This window comes from Hyaena hyaena, unplaced genomic scaffold (genome assembly GCF_003009895.1).
Source record: "Hyaena hyaena isolate Hyena2069 unplaced genomic scaffold, ASM300989v1 scaffold_87, whole genome shotgun sequence".
NCBI lineage: Eukaryota > Metazoa > Chordata > Mammalia > Carnivora > Hyaenidae > Hyaena > Hyaena hyaena.
This window is the reverse complement of record NW_024080718.1, coordinates 1586228-1602752: the sequence shown is the minus strand read 5'-3', so window position 1 is coordinate 1602752 and position 16525 is coordinate 1586228.

Sequence of the window (16525 nt, the reverse complement as noted above, 5' to 3'; positions counted from 1 at the left end):
AAAGAATTTGAATTTTATTCAAAGTGTGATGAAAAGCCATTGGTGGGTATTCAGCAGGTAAATGACATGATCTAATTTACATTTACTATAAACCACTTCATCAAGGAGATTCTTTAAGAGCTAATTGCAATAATCCTGGCAAGATGTTAGTTTATGCTAAGATAATAACAGGGGCGATGGGAAGTTGGTAAGTCAGGATATGTTTTGGAAGTAAAAGCATTTGCTGGATTGAATAAGGATGAGGGTGAAGAATCCGTGATGAATCCACGGCTGTTAGTTTGACACACAAAGAGAATCATGCAACCATTTACAAAACGGGAAGGCAAGTGGATTAACAGGTTTTATGTGGAAAAATCAAGAATTCTCTTCGAGCATGTTAATTTGAGGTGCACGTATGCTATCCCACTGGATAGGGAAGCTGATCACATTGGACAGATTTCTATGAAGCACAGAGGACACAATATAAATACCCGGGATGTATCTTCTCCACGTACACAAGTTAAGATAAATTTTGGTTGTGTGATGTCGGAAGAGGAAGAACCCATATCTCAACTGGCCGTGTTATGGAAGCTTCAGGGAGGAAATAGTGGCATTTGGGCTGCCCTTTCAAAGAAAATTTCACCAGTGGGGATAATGGAGGAAAGCTTAAAGACGAGAGGAACAGTCTGAAGGAAGGGCAAGAAGACCAGTTAAGGGATGGCTGCAGTGAAGTGTCTGAGGGGTGGAAGGAGCAGTGACGGTGGTGGCTAGACAGGGGAGGAAAGAGCATCTTCTCTACACTTGGTATAGGTAATCAAAAATAACATGGCGGTTGGCTGGACTAGGAGGAAGAGAGAGGAGCCAAAGGCGAGGGAAGCTTTGACCCTGCAAGTGAAGAAAAATGCTGAGTCAAGCTGCTGCTTTAGGGTTTTGTAGTTCATGGGGAAGAGGGGAGAAGAGACGGCAGTAGGAAGATGAGTCTAAAATGCCAATTAGATACCCGAATGGAAATGGCTATTTCTGTGCTCTAGAAAGAGGAATGCAAATACAAATGAGGGCTTTTGCTGTCTGATGATATCCCTGAGGATAAGAGGAAAAGACCTGGTTAGGAGAAGAGAGAGAAGGAAAGGAATGGGGTTGCCCCTGGCTAGTGCCAGTGGGCAGGGCAGTCCCTCAAATCATCAGATGACAAGCAGCATTTAAAGACTGATGCTTTGGCTCTCCTTCTGGGAGCTTCATCCTCCTCATTCAGATTAGGTGCCCAATAAATCTGTGAATTCCCAAGTGGTGACTATCTCTTACGCAGCTGTAACTGTCCCCCAAGATCCTCTTATTCTGTTGCCCCTCCTATAGACCCCAGGGTGCCCCTTGCCCTCCTCAGAGGCGTGGCTGATGTGGATTCTCTCTGAGTCGCTTCCCTCAGCATGGGGCAAGGCGACTTGCTGTGGGTGAGGGTGGAAATCCTTATTTTCCAGGTCTCTCCTATCTTTCATTGTTTACAAGGGGAAGACTTGTCCTTCCCCTGTAAAACACTGGGCATATGCTGGGGGTGGGCCGGGTTGGGGGGTCAGGGAGTGGGTGAGTGGAGCTCCAGAAGTCAAGTTGCAAGAGAAGGACCTAAAGTCTTGTTAGGTACCCCTCGGGGCAACTTGTTCTCACCTCAGAGACATTAAAAAGAGGTACATCCAAAAAAGTAAATAAATAAAAATAAATAAAAATAAAAAGAGGTACATCTGTTAAGAGTGTATGTCTGGGTGGGGAGATTTATCCTTAGTAGCCCCACACATTTCTGCTGTTTACATAAAAATGAAGGGAAAAAAGGCTTTAGCAGGAAACTGCCCCTCAGTATGTCAAAAAACACCAGGGTAAATAAGGCACTTTCATGAAATGTTTTACTTTAGGGAGATGATTTGGGCATTAAGGTATCACAGCCCCTGCCTAGGGCATTGGTGAGCTCCCCAACGGACACAATTTGCTATAATGTAGTATCTGTCAAAGACTGACTTCATTTGCCCCCAGGAAAGTGACTGGATCGTCACATCACACCCTCCAAGTTAAAACTGCTCACGTTTCTTGGTTCTGACCCAGGGCCAATGAAGCCTTCCTTTCCAACAACGTCCGCTGTGAGTTTGAGGCCTCAGTTGGCCTTTCCTCAGGAATTCCCATTTCATGTCTCTCAGGGGCCAAAGCAAAGGCTTAATATGAGTTGCTGGTTAGGTTCTCGTCCCCAGGCATGGCCTTCTTCTCGCCTCATTTTTCTTCCTTTTGGACGGCAGTGAGCTCTATCTACCCTGACTCTTATCAGACCAGCCCGCTCTAGTTTTCATCCTGCTAAATCATTTACCTTGCTTTCCAATAGCATCAGTGCCTTCAAATCCAAGGGACAAGAGTGCATCTTTCCCATTCTCTGCCTTTGAAGCTTCTGAGAGCTGAGTTCTTTGGTCAGTTCTTCCTCATTCTGCATGACCAAGTAATTGGTCTCTGGGAAAGAAAAATACCATCTTTACCCACTCACCACACTGTTAAGGTTGGGAGCAGAATGGGACCAGATCCCATCCCCAAGGAAGGGGAGAAAAAGGAGTCTTATAGTAGCCTGCTTGGGCTATGACACAAAGTATCACAGTCTGGGAGGCTTAAACAACAAAAATTTTATTGTCTCATAATTTTGGGGGCTAGACATTCAAGACCAGGGTGTTGGCAAGGTTAGTTTCTTCTGAGGGCCATGAGGAAAGGATCCGCTGCAGGCCTCTCTCTCTGGCTTATAGATGAAGAGCTTCCCTCTGTATCTCTTCACATGATCTTCTCTCTCTGTGCTTCTCTATATCCAAATTTCCTCTTCCCACAAGGATACCAGTCACCTTAAAGATTTCATTTTAACTTGATTACCCCCATTAAGACCCTACCTCCAAATATAGTCACATTCTGAGGTACTTGGGGGTTAGGAATTCAACACATGAATATTGGGAGGAGACACAATTCAGCTTATAACAGACCCCATTTGACTATGAAAGCTGGATCCAGGGTCAGATGGAGCCCAGCCGAGCACCAGTAGCCCCTCCGCAGGGCACACCACGGTGGCCTTTCAAACTCACTTGCTTCTAGGACAGTTGTCTTCCAACATGGATGAGTTTATGACATTTGTGCTTCTTTCAATTTGGTGAGATGGAATAGGTGTCAAACCTGTGGGATAATTACTGCTACTTTACAGCCACTGTAAAAGGCACAGTAAAAGAGAGGAAGGGAAAGCCCATCAAATTATATGATGTTAAATCTCTTACGGGCTCCTGTTCTTCCTTTTATTTATTGCTTAGGTTATACTGAAGATAGAAGGTGAGAGAGTGGGATGTGTATCTTTTGCCAGAATTCCAATATCCTTCTTTCATGAAGCCTTTCTTATCCATCTCCACCCCTCAACGCTGGTAGAGTGAAACACTTCTTCCTGTGGCTTCTTACACTCCTTAATTTGAATATTAACCATATCATTATGATTATTTGTGTACATATCTATCAGTGCACCCCAACTTGCCAGCCTGTCAATGAGAGTATCTAGTCCATTCAGCCTGCTATAACAAAAGTTCACATACTGAGTGGCTTATAAACAGAAGAAGTTTATTTCTCGCAGTTCTAGAGGCCAAGAAGTGCAAGATCAAGATGTAGCAGATTCAGTGTCTGTTAAGGACCCACTTGTTCACAGGCGGCCATCTTGTTACTGTGTCCTCACATGGCAGAAGGAGCAAGGGAGCTTCCTAAGGTCTCTTTTATCAGGACATTAATTCTTGTCATGAGGGCTCCACCTTCCAAATACCATCATATCAGGGATTAGGTTTCAACGCGGAAACTCGGGAGGTGAGTGGGGCATAAACAAACATTCGATTTATAACATCTCTGTCTCTTCAGCACCATTCATCGCATATCTAGTCAATGCTTTTATTCGAGGTTGAGTGACTAAGTAAAAGAGCCAACAAGTGTCTGTACATTAGAAAAGCTGCTGGTACTATACAGCATAGAATAATAGAGAGCCTAATTAGTGTATGTGTTAGTCCAGGTCCCCCGAAGCAGACACCAAACCAGGGAGTTAGACACACAGCAAACGATTGTTGTTATTGGGCGGAATTGTCTGTGGGAGAAAATGAGTTGTAGGGTAGCGGGTGGTAAGCAGAAAAGGCAGGGGGAGAGACAGTGTGGGTCTGACCCCTGTCGAGGAGATGGGGTGCGAGAGTCTTGGGCACCAGTTCAGTTCCCAGAAATGGATCCACGCTAAACTTCTGGGGAGTCGTTGAGCCAGAGTTGCTGACAGAGAAGTCGCAGGTCATCTCAAGAATGAGCATGTGCGGGCATCCCTGCTTCTCGGCATCACCGCCTTAGAGCAGCCAGCAGGAAGAGTGGCCTTGGGGCTAGCAGGGCGCCAACATGGGCTGAGAGCACAGCAGCTGGGGCCATGTGTTGTACACGCACGCTATTTATTTATTTACTGACTTAATTTCTTATTTATTTTAGGACCACCTTCCTCCATTCCTCTTCCCTCAAAACTCCTGCCTCTGGAAACCTCTGTACATATTTTTTTATTTGGTGTATTTTATAATGTTCTGACATTGTAAAAAACCTCTTCTGGCTGGAGAGAGGCTGCTCCTGCAGGGGCTGGCCGGTTCTGAGATAACAAAGACCTCAGCCAGGAGCACGCCTTCCACATGCAAGCTAACCAGTGCAGAGCGCAAACCTGGCCTGACCAGTCCCGGAGGCAAGAACCGCCTGCCTTAATTATGCCAGGACCAGTTCCGAGGCAACTATGGCCCCGAATCCCCCGAAATTATTCTTACTAGCCAATCCTCAGCTGTTTCCTCTGCCCTGCTTTGCCTTTCCCGCAGAAACCCCAACAAAAGTCATGGCCTAGACTTTCGGTCTGCTGTCACTCGACCAGAACCTGGCTCTTCTCCCCCGCGGCTTTGCCTGACCTGCTGTGACCTCCTCTCTAGGCCCTACGAGTATAATACACTGTTTCCCTGTGCCTCCCTGGGATCCCTCTTGTGACGAACCTGACCGACAGTCGCCTGCAAGAACATGGGCCAGTCCCCGTCCCTCAGCCAAGCCAAGTGCTGTCACTGCAGCAGGACGTCTCAGCGGCACCGTTGATGGCAGCCGCAAGATAGATGGACAATAATAATTAGCAGGTGTCGGCATTGCGTTACACGTTTTCTACGCTTCGTCTCCTGATTGCTAACGACATTCTGAGGTGGCCTCAGTTACCGTGAGGAAAGGGAGGCATTAGTAGTATCTCTTCCCCCTTCAGTGAGCTGGCCAGAACCCCGTTGGCATCCGTGTCGCTCCGCTGTCTGACACCAGGGGCGCTAAGCACCTTGCAGCCAGGCCCAGGGGGCCGCCTCGGCAGCGGCCTGCACCTCTGCCCGCCTCTTGATGCTCAGAGCTCTTTAGTGGCTCAGCGGAGGCCTGAGGCAAGTGTAAAGGCTTTTGTGTCCGACACAAGTTTGTGCTTCCTTGGGAATGTGCCTGTTGAAGTCCGCCGACAGGGAGCGTGTGTGGATGCCTGAGCTTTATGTGACAGGAAGACCTTCAGCCCTGAGCCATGTGCTGCTGGCCACGGAGTGTGGATGCTCTTTGTTAAGCTCCCAGGGTCTGGAAGGAAGCAGCTATGCTCTTGTTTAATTCCATATGAGCAGCTTTTTTATTTTTACAAATAGTCCTCTTGCTGTTAGGGAGTGAGTGAGCGACATAAATCATCATCATGTCTTTGGCAGCCGGGATTTCTCGGGCATGGTCCTCATTAAAGTCTTTAGTTGCAGGGTTCCTGGAGACCTTCCTTTGATACCTAAAAACATCAAACTGAAAAAGCGGTGGTGAGGAGGAGGAGGAGAAGGGAAGGGGGGGCAGGGGGAGGGGAAGGGGCGGAAGCTTGCAAGAATCCCAGAATCGCTGTTGGGAAAGGCAAGGCAAAACTAGAGGGATTATTATTCACAGTTTAAAAAAAAGAAAAAGGAAAAGAAAGAAATGCAGAGGCCGGGCAGCAGAAGCATCGAGACTTCCCTGCTGAACGGAATCCAACAGGCCCGTACAAAGGGGACAGAGAGCGACGCGCGCGGGAAGCACAGCGTCTCCGATGTGATTCGCGCAAAGGGAAAGGTTCTCGAAGGCCTTTCCTCCCCAGATCTCAGCCCAGCAGGCTGCGGCAATCAAGGAACTCACCTTTTCCTAGGGCCCCGGTCTCCCTGCTGGGCGGGAATCCAATCCCCGGGCAAAGGTCACCGGGAATACCAACTTGCTGCTGGCAGTAGCCGTTCATTCACAAAATAGGCTCCTTTGTGATAAAAGGAGGGAGCGCAGCCCCGGGGTTTGTGTGCATTCCAAGCTGGTGGAGGGAGCTGCCAACACGCCCGGTCAGTGGGAACCCAGCAGCACATGCATCTCAGTTTACACGATTGATGTGGCCTCGCAGGGCCTTGTATGTTGAATTCCTATAAATCAAGTCACATTTTAAATGCACTAGGGGAGCTGGCCATTTAAAGGAACCCTGCAGCGAATCTTTTGGAAAAGTGAAAAGTCACTGCTGAATGCATCTCTTTTGGCAGGAAGTAACAAATATTTAGCAGAACTTATCGTGTGCCAGGCAAAACGCTAGGTGCCATGAGCAGTGTTTAAGAGGAGGTGTCCCCGAGCTGGAGGGAAAGGCTTCGGGAGGGAGGGTTTTGTCTTCGGTGGAGCCAGGATGAGCTGAGTGCAGCAGTGGGAAGAGAGACTCCAGCTGCAGCTGCATGCTGTCTTTGCCACAGGACATCTACCAGTTGGTCTCCCTCAGAGTAACCACAGGCAATATTTCTCATGCATGAAGACAGCGATGCTCAGTGTCTTTGTAAAGCCTGAAGCAGGAGGCTAAGGAAAGGGGCTCCCGGAAAAGACCAGGGTCTTCTGTAACCTGAGTCAGGCTTCCAAATCAATATTCACCCATAGCAGCGATCATCTCTCTCTCTCTCTCTCTCTCTCTCTCTCTCTCTCTATCTCTATCTCTCTCTCTCTCTCTCTCTCCGGATCTCTCCAAAAGTCTCAAATGTCCAGTTTATTCATTCTAGGCTCTGGTATATATAGTTTGGTGTTACACAGATTTGCATATCACTACAGTCAAATCATATCCTGAAGACATATATGTAGGTTCTAGCCTCTAGCACTTCAGAAATGTATTGTGCTTGAAAACAGATCCCAAAGTAATCAAGGCTGTGGGGATAACAAAACAAAACAAAATAAAACAACATTTGCATGAATGCAGATTTAGCCTGGTGGGCAAGAGCACAGACTCAAGTGTCAGCCCGCACTGGAATCCATGTTGTTTACGTGGCCCTGGGGAAACTATTTAATCGGTTTTATGACTTGGTTTGCTTACCTGTAAAGTGGGGATAAATAATAGAAAGAACCTCCTAGGATATTTGTAAGGATTAAATCACAAGTGACTTTACATCTGAAGGCTTAGAGAAATAGCTAGAATATAGTACGTAACTCAATAACATTAGTTATGATGATGTTTGAGGTCATTAAAAACACAAAACCCTAGACATATATTACACGGTTCAAGTTCAACTGTCTGGTATTAGCTAGTTGTCAACTGGATGAAACATCATAAAGAAGGGACTGTGCATACACCGTGCTTACCACTGTCAGAGGCATATTCAGTATCTCTGAGGGGAAAGGAACTCTGAGTGAGCCAGGGGATACCTTTGCAGATACTATTCAGAGAAGCAGCTTTGGCATTTAGGATGGAAAAAAGACCTTGTAAAGGAATCATTGGGTCCATCCCAACGATTTGTAGTCAGGACAAATAAGAAAAAAAAATCAGATGAAGTGAGAGACTTAGCCAGGATATACATCTTCTTGGTTTAAAAAAAAAAAAAAAAAAAAAAGGCAAGTCTCTGACTTTAAGTCTCTGACTTTTCAAACCAGGACACAGGCTTCCCAGTAAGAAAGGGACTTTCTCTGCAGCTAGAATAACACATGATGCGCTTCATCAAACAAAGCAGATGGTCATCACCTTTCTTTTGGGAAGGAGCTGGGCCTGGGGAAGGGAATAATAATAATATATCTTGTCCAAACAGAGAAGCAGAAGGGTAACAAGTTTAGTGATAAAGTTCTTGATTTTAGGGGTAAAAGTTTGTCCCAGAGTTCTAAGGAGATCTTTGAAGGCAACCACGTTCTCTTGTGACAAAAACTGTAGAGTATAAGAAGTGTGGGTGACCCGGACCCAGCAGGGCCATTTCCAACGCCTGGAGGACATTCGTCCCTGGACCAACCTGGGTGACACTCACCGTACCACCAGACCCAGTGAGTGATCAGAGCTCGGATAAGAAGGCCTCTGGGAGACTCACCTGCAATAGGGCACCGGCCCTGCTCCAGTGAACCAGCATGGAGGTGGGATCCTCAGCACCTCCCTGGAGGCTCTTCCCCTGAGCAGGGAAGCTTTAGTGGCAAAAAACCCATGTTGGCCAAGCAGGTGCGGATTTACCACAGGCAGAAAGAATTCTTTTTACCTGTATCAGTGCTGCAGGCTGCACATGCTTCCCAGATGCCGTCTTCAATGTTCTCTATTAAAATGGAATGTACTGAGATAATGTCTCTTGGAAGCCTCTCAAGCTGAGTACAGATCCTAGGGAATTCCCAGAGACTTTCCCTTGCATCTGGGATAGAGTCCACGCTGCCGGGAGGAATCTCCTTTCCTCTCGAGTCTTCTCAAACCTGTCTTCCCCCACTCCGAAGCAGAGACTTGAACTCGCTCAGAACTAATGACAAAGCCATCTCTGTCCCGAGGCTCTTCTTCCAGATCCAGACCCCACCCCAGTAGCCTATGAGACTCACAGTAAAAGCACCCTGGCTACATGTAACCATGTTTGAAAGTTTAAGCCGCAACATTCCAGATACCCACTGACATGAACAGTAAACAAAAAGCTGTCTCAAGTCAAAATTGGGAAAAAAAAAAAAAATAAGGCTTGGACAACCTGGTTCCGGAGTGAGATGAAATCAGAATATAGATGACAGCATCAAGAACCAGACAACAAAATGACAGTGCTATTCAAAAGTGTAAGTGATAGGGGCGCCTGGGTGGCTCAGTTGGTTAAGCGTCCGACTTCGGCTCAGGTCATGATTTCACGGTTCGTGGGTTCGAGCCTCGAATCGGGCTCTGTGCTGACAGCTCAGAGCCTGGAGCCTGTTTCAGATTCTGTGTCTCCCTCTCTTTCTGACCCTCTGCTGCTCATGTTGTCTCCTCTCAGAAATAAATAAAACGTTAAAAAAAGAGAAATATTCAAAAATATAAGTGATAAAACTTCAAAGGCAGTTGGAAGTGCTGTGGAAAGCAAGCAAAACAGTCATGATTCTCCCCTCGTGGCGGCTGCTAGGAAGTCACTAGCGGGACAGTTGAGACAGAGGAATGGTAAACTGTGTCGACCCCCCTCCACCTACAAAATGATCCAAGTGCAGAAGCTTGCTAAGGGGAAACAGGTGGAGCAAGATGCGCTGTGTCAGGGAGAGAGTTAGGCAGTACAATGAGGCTGTGAAATTCTTTGGGTGGGTAGTCAAAGAATAAGACTCAGGCCAAGACTGATGTCACCCCTGCCCTTGGTGCTGGCGGGAAGCAGGAGGGCAAAACTCGCTGAGGTGCCCAGAGGGACCCCACCCTCCTACAAAAGCCTGGACATCCATAGATTGAATTCAAAGCTCTACATTCACAGAGAACCAGACGAAGGTTTGCACTGAAAGGCACCCGGCGGGTCCCTGGGTTCTTGCCTGTGTCTTCGCCCTGCCCTCAGGGAAGGCGATAAAGCCACTGGCCTGGTGATAGGACTCCGTGCCTCCTTAGAGAAGACAGGGATCCAACTGGGAAAAACAAATGACAAGTCTCTCAAATCCTCAGAGGGAGCTTTGGTGTCAAATGGTATGGGCTCGATGCAACGAAGACATAGACGTGAGGTCTTCTGGAAACATCACTGGACCACAAGCTTATGAAAACTAACGATGGCATCATTCTCATTTTTGTACACCCCTGCTGTGCCTGGCTTACCATTCGTGCATTGTGAGGGGCTGTTGAATCAAAGGCAGTAGCAGGACACTGGGTGGGTCTTCGAGATAGTCCGGGTGAGGTGGGGTCTGTCCTTGCCTTGCCATGGCATTAGGCAGGCTCGCTTGGATCCCTGAGCCTCAACTGTCTAATCTGGAAAGTAACAACAACAATGTCCACCGCCCAGAGCGGCGATATGGCTATTGGGGGTGGGGGGCGGTGGGGGAGGTTCGGAAGCCTCTTGTCGATCCAGCTGGTTCACTGCCTGGAGCTCAGAAAACTCAAGGAGAGGGAGCCATCCTCGCCTTTGTTTTCTTCCTCACCCTCCCCTTCTAGTTCTCACCCAAGTCCGTCAGCAATGCATGTCCAGGCACAACCCATATTTCTAGTCACCAAGGCAGCCAAGCAGCGTCCTCCACCTATCCCTGATGCAATAACTGCAACCATCATCAAGTACCTCCGTCTCCCCTGCTGAGTTGTAGAAGGAACTTCCTCTCCTCTCAGATTGCTAGTGCCTGAAATTTCTATCGCTTCTCCCGCCTGTGTGGCCCTCTCTCTGGGGTACACTGTGCCTTGCCTGGGAGCCCTGCCCCTTCAGCCTACACCCACTAGGGGACAGGACTAGCACCAAAGGGAAAGAGGGAAAGAGAGAAAGAGCTAGAAAGGCTAACACCAGCCCGTGAAACTCTCAGAATGGACCCATCTGCAGAGAGGACAGGTGAAGATGGAGACAGGCAGAGGTGGGGCAGGGGAGGGGAGTAGACAGGGCTTCGAAGGCTGTGACCATTGTCAGATGACTTCTAATTATCCCTTCTCCCCCTTTTTCCTTCCTTCACTCCTCATAGGCCCACCACACAACCCCAACCCCACCACCACACACACCCTACACCCCCACCACACCTCCATATACACCCAGCTGAAGTGGCTACAGTTTTCATAAATTACTTAAAAGCCTTTCTGTTGCTACTGGGAAATGCCAGCTTTGGGAACATTTCTCTGCAAAAGGGATCCTCCAAAATCAAAACTCTACTTAGAAACTGATATAATACAAAGGTCAATGCTTCCCTGAAGCTATGTGATTCCCAGGGAAGATGCTAAGAGCACATCTGCAAACCCGAGACATTCCCCTTGGGCATGGGGACAGTCTGAGTCAGAAAGCAGCATGCTGTTTAAGAAGCAGACAATTCCGGAACCCTGAGGGATCATGGCAATGAACGGCAAGAGCAGACACTTGCTCATGCTTCTTTTTTCAACTTGAAAGGAACAAAAAAAATTGTTTTTAAGCCCTTTTCCTCTTCTCTCTGCCCTGGACTTTCTTAGCCTTCCTTACCTACCTCCCCCAGTATAATGCTGGTAAAATATAAAATCCCAGTTAAATGCAAGTTTAAACAACTAGGAATTTTTAGTATCAGTGTACCCTAAACATCACATGGGACACACTACACTAAAAAATTATTCATTGTTCATCTGAAATTTAACTGGGTGTTCTGTATGTTTATTTGCTAAATCTGGAAACCCACGCCCCAGGTCATACCTATTTTGAAAAATCACAGGAATAAAATATTGAAGGAAGCCAACCATTTGTCTGAGACACAAAAAAGGAGAAGAAAAAAAAATATCCCTTTACTGGTCAGGAACCCTTATGACTTGGGATTTTAAACTTTTGACTTCAGGAAGAGGGAGAAAGAAATTCTCATATGGACTCTTCCCGATTATGTTTAAGTTAGCATTACTATTAGTTTTGATTTAAGGAGAAGGAGCTAGAATCATTGTTTGCAATAACCTTAAAGTAGTGTCGTGGCCCAGCTGACACAGTTTGGGCTGCTTTGAATTGATTCCTCCTTTATTAGAAGTCCTTAGGTCTGCTTCCCAGTTTCGAGTTTAGAAAACACCAGTTCTTGCTCACCTGCGCTCCTGCGCTCTAATTACTGGACATATGTATTCTGTCTCAGACCAACAGCAGCTACCTTAGACCACAGATAGGTTTTCTTGGGAAAGAGAGAAGCTTGTTTCAGAGAAATACTTTTGTTTTTTGTTTTTGTTTTTGTTTTTTAATTTTATTTAGTTTTGAGAGAGAGAGATAGAGACAGCGTGAGCAGGGGAGGGGGCAGAGAGAGAGGGAGACACAGAATCTGAAGCAGGCTCCAGGCTCTGAGCTGTCAGCACAGAGCCCGATGCAGGGCTCGAACCCACGAACTGTGGGATCATGACCTGAGCTGAAGTCGGACGCTTAACCGACTGAGCCACCCAGGTGCCCCACTTTTGTTGTTTTTAATAATGGTACGTTATCCCCTCCCGTATGTAAAGTTATACGAAATATTTCAGTTACCTGCATCAAATACTCTGAGTTTTTGGTAAGACTTTGTTTCGCTAAAAGGATTGAACAATGTCACCAGGGCCTTCTGCTTCTGGGTGAGATTGCATTTAGGTCGTGCCAGCAGAGGTAGATTTTCTTTAAACCTTGCTCAACTTAAAACATCCAATTGTACTCCAAGTAATGGAAGCCACAGCAAAGTACTTTAGGGAAGCAGCGTAGGTGAATGGGTTCAGGTCCAGGATTCGCCCAGGATCTGTGGCGTGGTTTTGGTCAATTTAGTTACCCCCTCTGGGCTTTGGTTTCCTCGGCAATAAAATAAGGGTCTGGGGAGGATGAAATGAATTAATGTATGTTATGAATTAATGTTATGAATTAATGTAAAGTCCTTAGAACCATTACTGGCATAAAAACAAAATCCATAAGGAATCGTGACGAATATTATTATTTCACACTACTGAGGGGGATGCAAATAAACAATAATTTCCAGAAAGCAACATGGCAATAGGATCAAGAACTTGAAAGTTGTTCTTCCGTTTGACACAATGATTCCAGTTTCTAGAAATCCCACTGTAGGAAGATAATTAGAGGTACAGACACACACATAGATACAAAGAAATGCATCACAGTGTGATTTATCGTAGTCAGATACCAGCAGCAGCTGAATCTCAGGTCCAACACTAGGCAGCCCGTTCAATAAGCGGAAGTGTATCAGTTTGACAGACTATATACAACTGTCACTAAATATCTTATTTTAAGGAATTCTTATTAAATGTCACAGGAAATTATTATGATTAACTAGAAAAAGGAAGAGCATACTAAAACATAGTTTTGTTTTATTGCATAACCTACAATGACAGATCCTAGTTATAGCTTCAAGGCAAGGGCTATTGGCCATGTGTTTAGCCTTTCCAATGGAGTTAGACTAATGGTCAGTAGGAAAGCCATCGAAAATGACATATGTATATTCAGTCTAATGGAGTAGAGAAGTGAAGATGACTACAAGCAGGGATCATATGAACACGCCCATGAGTCCAAGAGAGGGAACAAATAAAATGTGTAGAATGATGGCATGATGTCCACAAAGTGACTGAGACTCTGGCCCGGCTCATAGGAAAACATGGTGGGATCCATTAGTGTGTCCACCATGGACTCAGAACAATGTCTAGGCAGCATGTGCAATATACAAGTGTCATCTCTGACACAGGTGATGAGCGTGCCCAAGGAATCAAAGAATGGTGAGTTTGTCCAAGAAAAATTTCAAGGAAGAATCTTAAAGAGATTGGCCTAGACTCTTTAACTTGTAAATAGTGTAACATGTTACACATAAACAGGGGTAGCCACAAGTAAAAGATTGACTGCGTAAGAAAGAAAAGCAGGGGAACCCAATAGGTTGGATTGGAGATAGAATGAGATCACATAATTCACTCCATTTGTTGAAAGGTCATGAAAAACCAGGGCCTGGGGAGATCTTGGTTGGTACCAAGGAGATGCTGGTACCAGAAGTCAAAACGAGGACTGTCAAGCACTTATCAAGCATTGGGGGGCATTTAAGGATCCCAATTCCTTCATATGTTGGGAAGTGTGGCCCCTATTTTACCAAAGAGGGAACTGGGGCTCAAAGATTTTGGGGTCCCAAATCTAGAAAGCACAGAGTACTCTTCAATCCCAGGTTTGTCAGATGCTAAGGACTGGAGGTGTATCTAAGTCCCCAGCCCACTTGTCTTTGACCTGCTACCCCATGGATCATGGGAGGATTTTATTGTAAGGGTAAAAAGCAAGGAAGAAACGAGAGGCTCAAAGAGTCGCAGCTTAACTCTTTCTCGAATTTGCTCTCACCCTGCATTCCTTCTCAGGGTTACCTGATCTGGCTGGATCAACTAACCATCAATAATTTTCAAATGGCCAGACACTGAGCTACATAGTTATCTCACTGAGTCTTCACCACTTTCCTAGGTGGTAGGTACTACCACTTTGTCCATTTCACAGATGAGGAAAATGAAGCTCACAATGGTCTTCTGTCAAACGCGTAGGGGTGCAATGAGGTAAAGAACATCCTGTGAGGCTTTTTGTCCTCCAGGGTGGAGAGTGACATGTGTACTGAGAATATCAGAGAGAGAGAGAGAGAGGGAGCTCCACATGCCCACAGGTGCTAACCAAGCCCAGGACAGCCCTGAGATCTGGCCCAGCTCTGAGTTTTCCTCACTGAGGACTCAGCAGCGGGGTCGACAGAGGCCAAATGCAATTCCTTAAACACAGACTTCTGGTAAGCAAGTGCTCTCACTTTTGCTCAGTGTCAGCTGGAGGTTGCATATGCCTTGAGTACTAAACAGTTCTTCAGGGAGGCCAAGTGCAGAAACCTGTGCCTGCGATTTTCTACATTTACAAGAAGAATGACCATGTGGGGCATTCGGCCAAGGTCAACCTGGAACTGGAAGGCTGAGCCCAGGCTCGGAGGAGCCAAAGCCAAGATGGAAAGCTCCAGGCGCTGGGAGGGCAGGGACAGAGCAGCTAGAGTAAGAGGCCAAGTGCGGGAATGTTTCTTGAAAAGAACGTGCCACGGAGGACCCAGCCCTCACACCGCAGGGACTCGGGAGCTGGCCGTCGGCAGAGGACAGTCCTGCCAGATGAGTTCAGCCATTCCCACTTCATAAAGTTCTTGGTACAAAAATGAATGGCAAAGCCAGCAGTGAATGTGATTTCTGAAAGGAGATTATTGCAAAGGTGGTTCTGTTTTTTTCAAAGTTCTATTCTGGTGGTCAGGAGAAGGGCGGCAGGGAGAAAAGTTCCTGGACATTTGCCAACATCCCCGTTGCATCCCAGAACAACACTGTGCCCTATCAGCGGGTCGAGGGGGTGCCCTATGTTCGAAGATTTCTCAAGAAGAGGAGGAGGCTGAAGTCTGGGCCCAGATGAACCCAAGAGTCTGGATCTGGTTGCCAGAAGAGAGTGGAAGAATGGCAGGGACAGTAAAGGGGACAAGCCATGTATTTGTGTCCTCACACACTGACCCTGAAATAACACGGCCCCGGATTGCCCTCTGGGTGACAAAACTTCAAGGCGTACATTAGGCAGCTCGAGGAACAGACACACTGATTACATATCTAATTTGCTGTCACCGTCCCCACGACATCACATATGTCACTGCGGTTTTCTGGATTATTCTCGGCTCCGAACACTCGAATCTATTTTCCCTGATGCGTCAGTTTGAATTTTTTTCTTGGCACTGGTTTTATTTTCTTCCTTCCTGTCGGCATCACTTCTTAGATCTCTCTGGTGCTTCTGGTGTCTCCCGAACTCCCAAATGCACAGGAGCTTTTCCTAGACTGCAGACTCTTCTGGCCTTTCTCTCGCCTTATCACTCAAAATGATATCAAACCTCACCAAACCGTCTGGCATTGCTGCTTCCGGATAGATGTGGCCCAGCTTTTCCCCCTTGATGTTTTGCACTGTGCTCAGAGTGTGGGTAAAGTGATCACAAGTGCTCTTTTAAGCTCAAGGAATTTGATACATGAAGTTGTGTGGGGTCCTGGCAGGCAAAGTACAGTGACCATCTGTGGACCAGTCTCCTGGTTTATTACAGGCGCATATTCCAATTGCTTTGTGAAACTTTTGTGTGTGCCTCTCTCTTTTTCTATTTCAGCTATACACAATTATTCCCAACTCCTCCAAACTGACAGTGAAGGAGAGTAATTTGAAAGGACTGCTCAACTTAAATCTTTTGAAGATTTGCAACATAGCTACATTTTTCTAATTTCCTGGCATCTACTCTGTTTTCCTGGGCTTTTCAAGAACAATTACAAGTGGATGAACACATTTAATAACCGATTCCGTCGATACTTTTGGATCATCTTTTGGACTTTCTGTCTCTGGACATTTTAGATGTTGAAATTCATTTAGCATCCGTCCACATTTCCAGAACAAGGAAAACTGGTGCGTGTTCTCCTGGATTTCATGCTCTAATCAAGGACGAGAAAGAGGTACAGATTCATATGCTGTTTCTGAATATAGAGGATAATGTCTGGAAGAAAGAAGAAAGTTAGTACATTAATTATGCTCATGTTTATAATTACAGAATTTATTTTGTCCACTTCATCGGCTTGGGAAACAAAGCCATTCATGTATACATTTTTTAAATAAAATGTCCCATCTTGATATCTAGAGAGCAACTTTCTTTTTTCCAT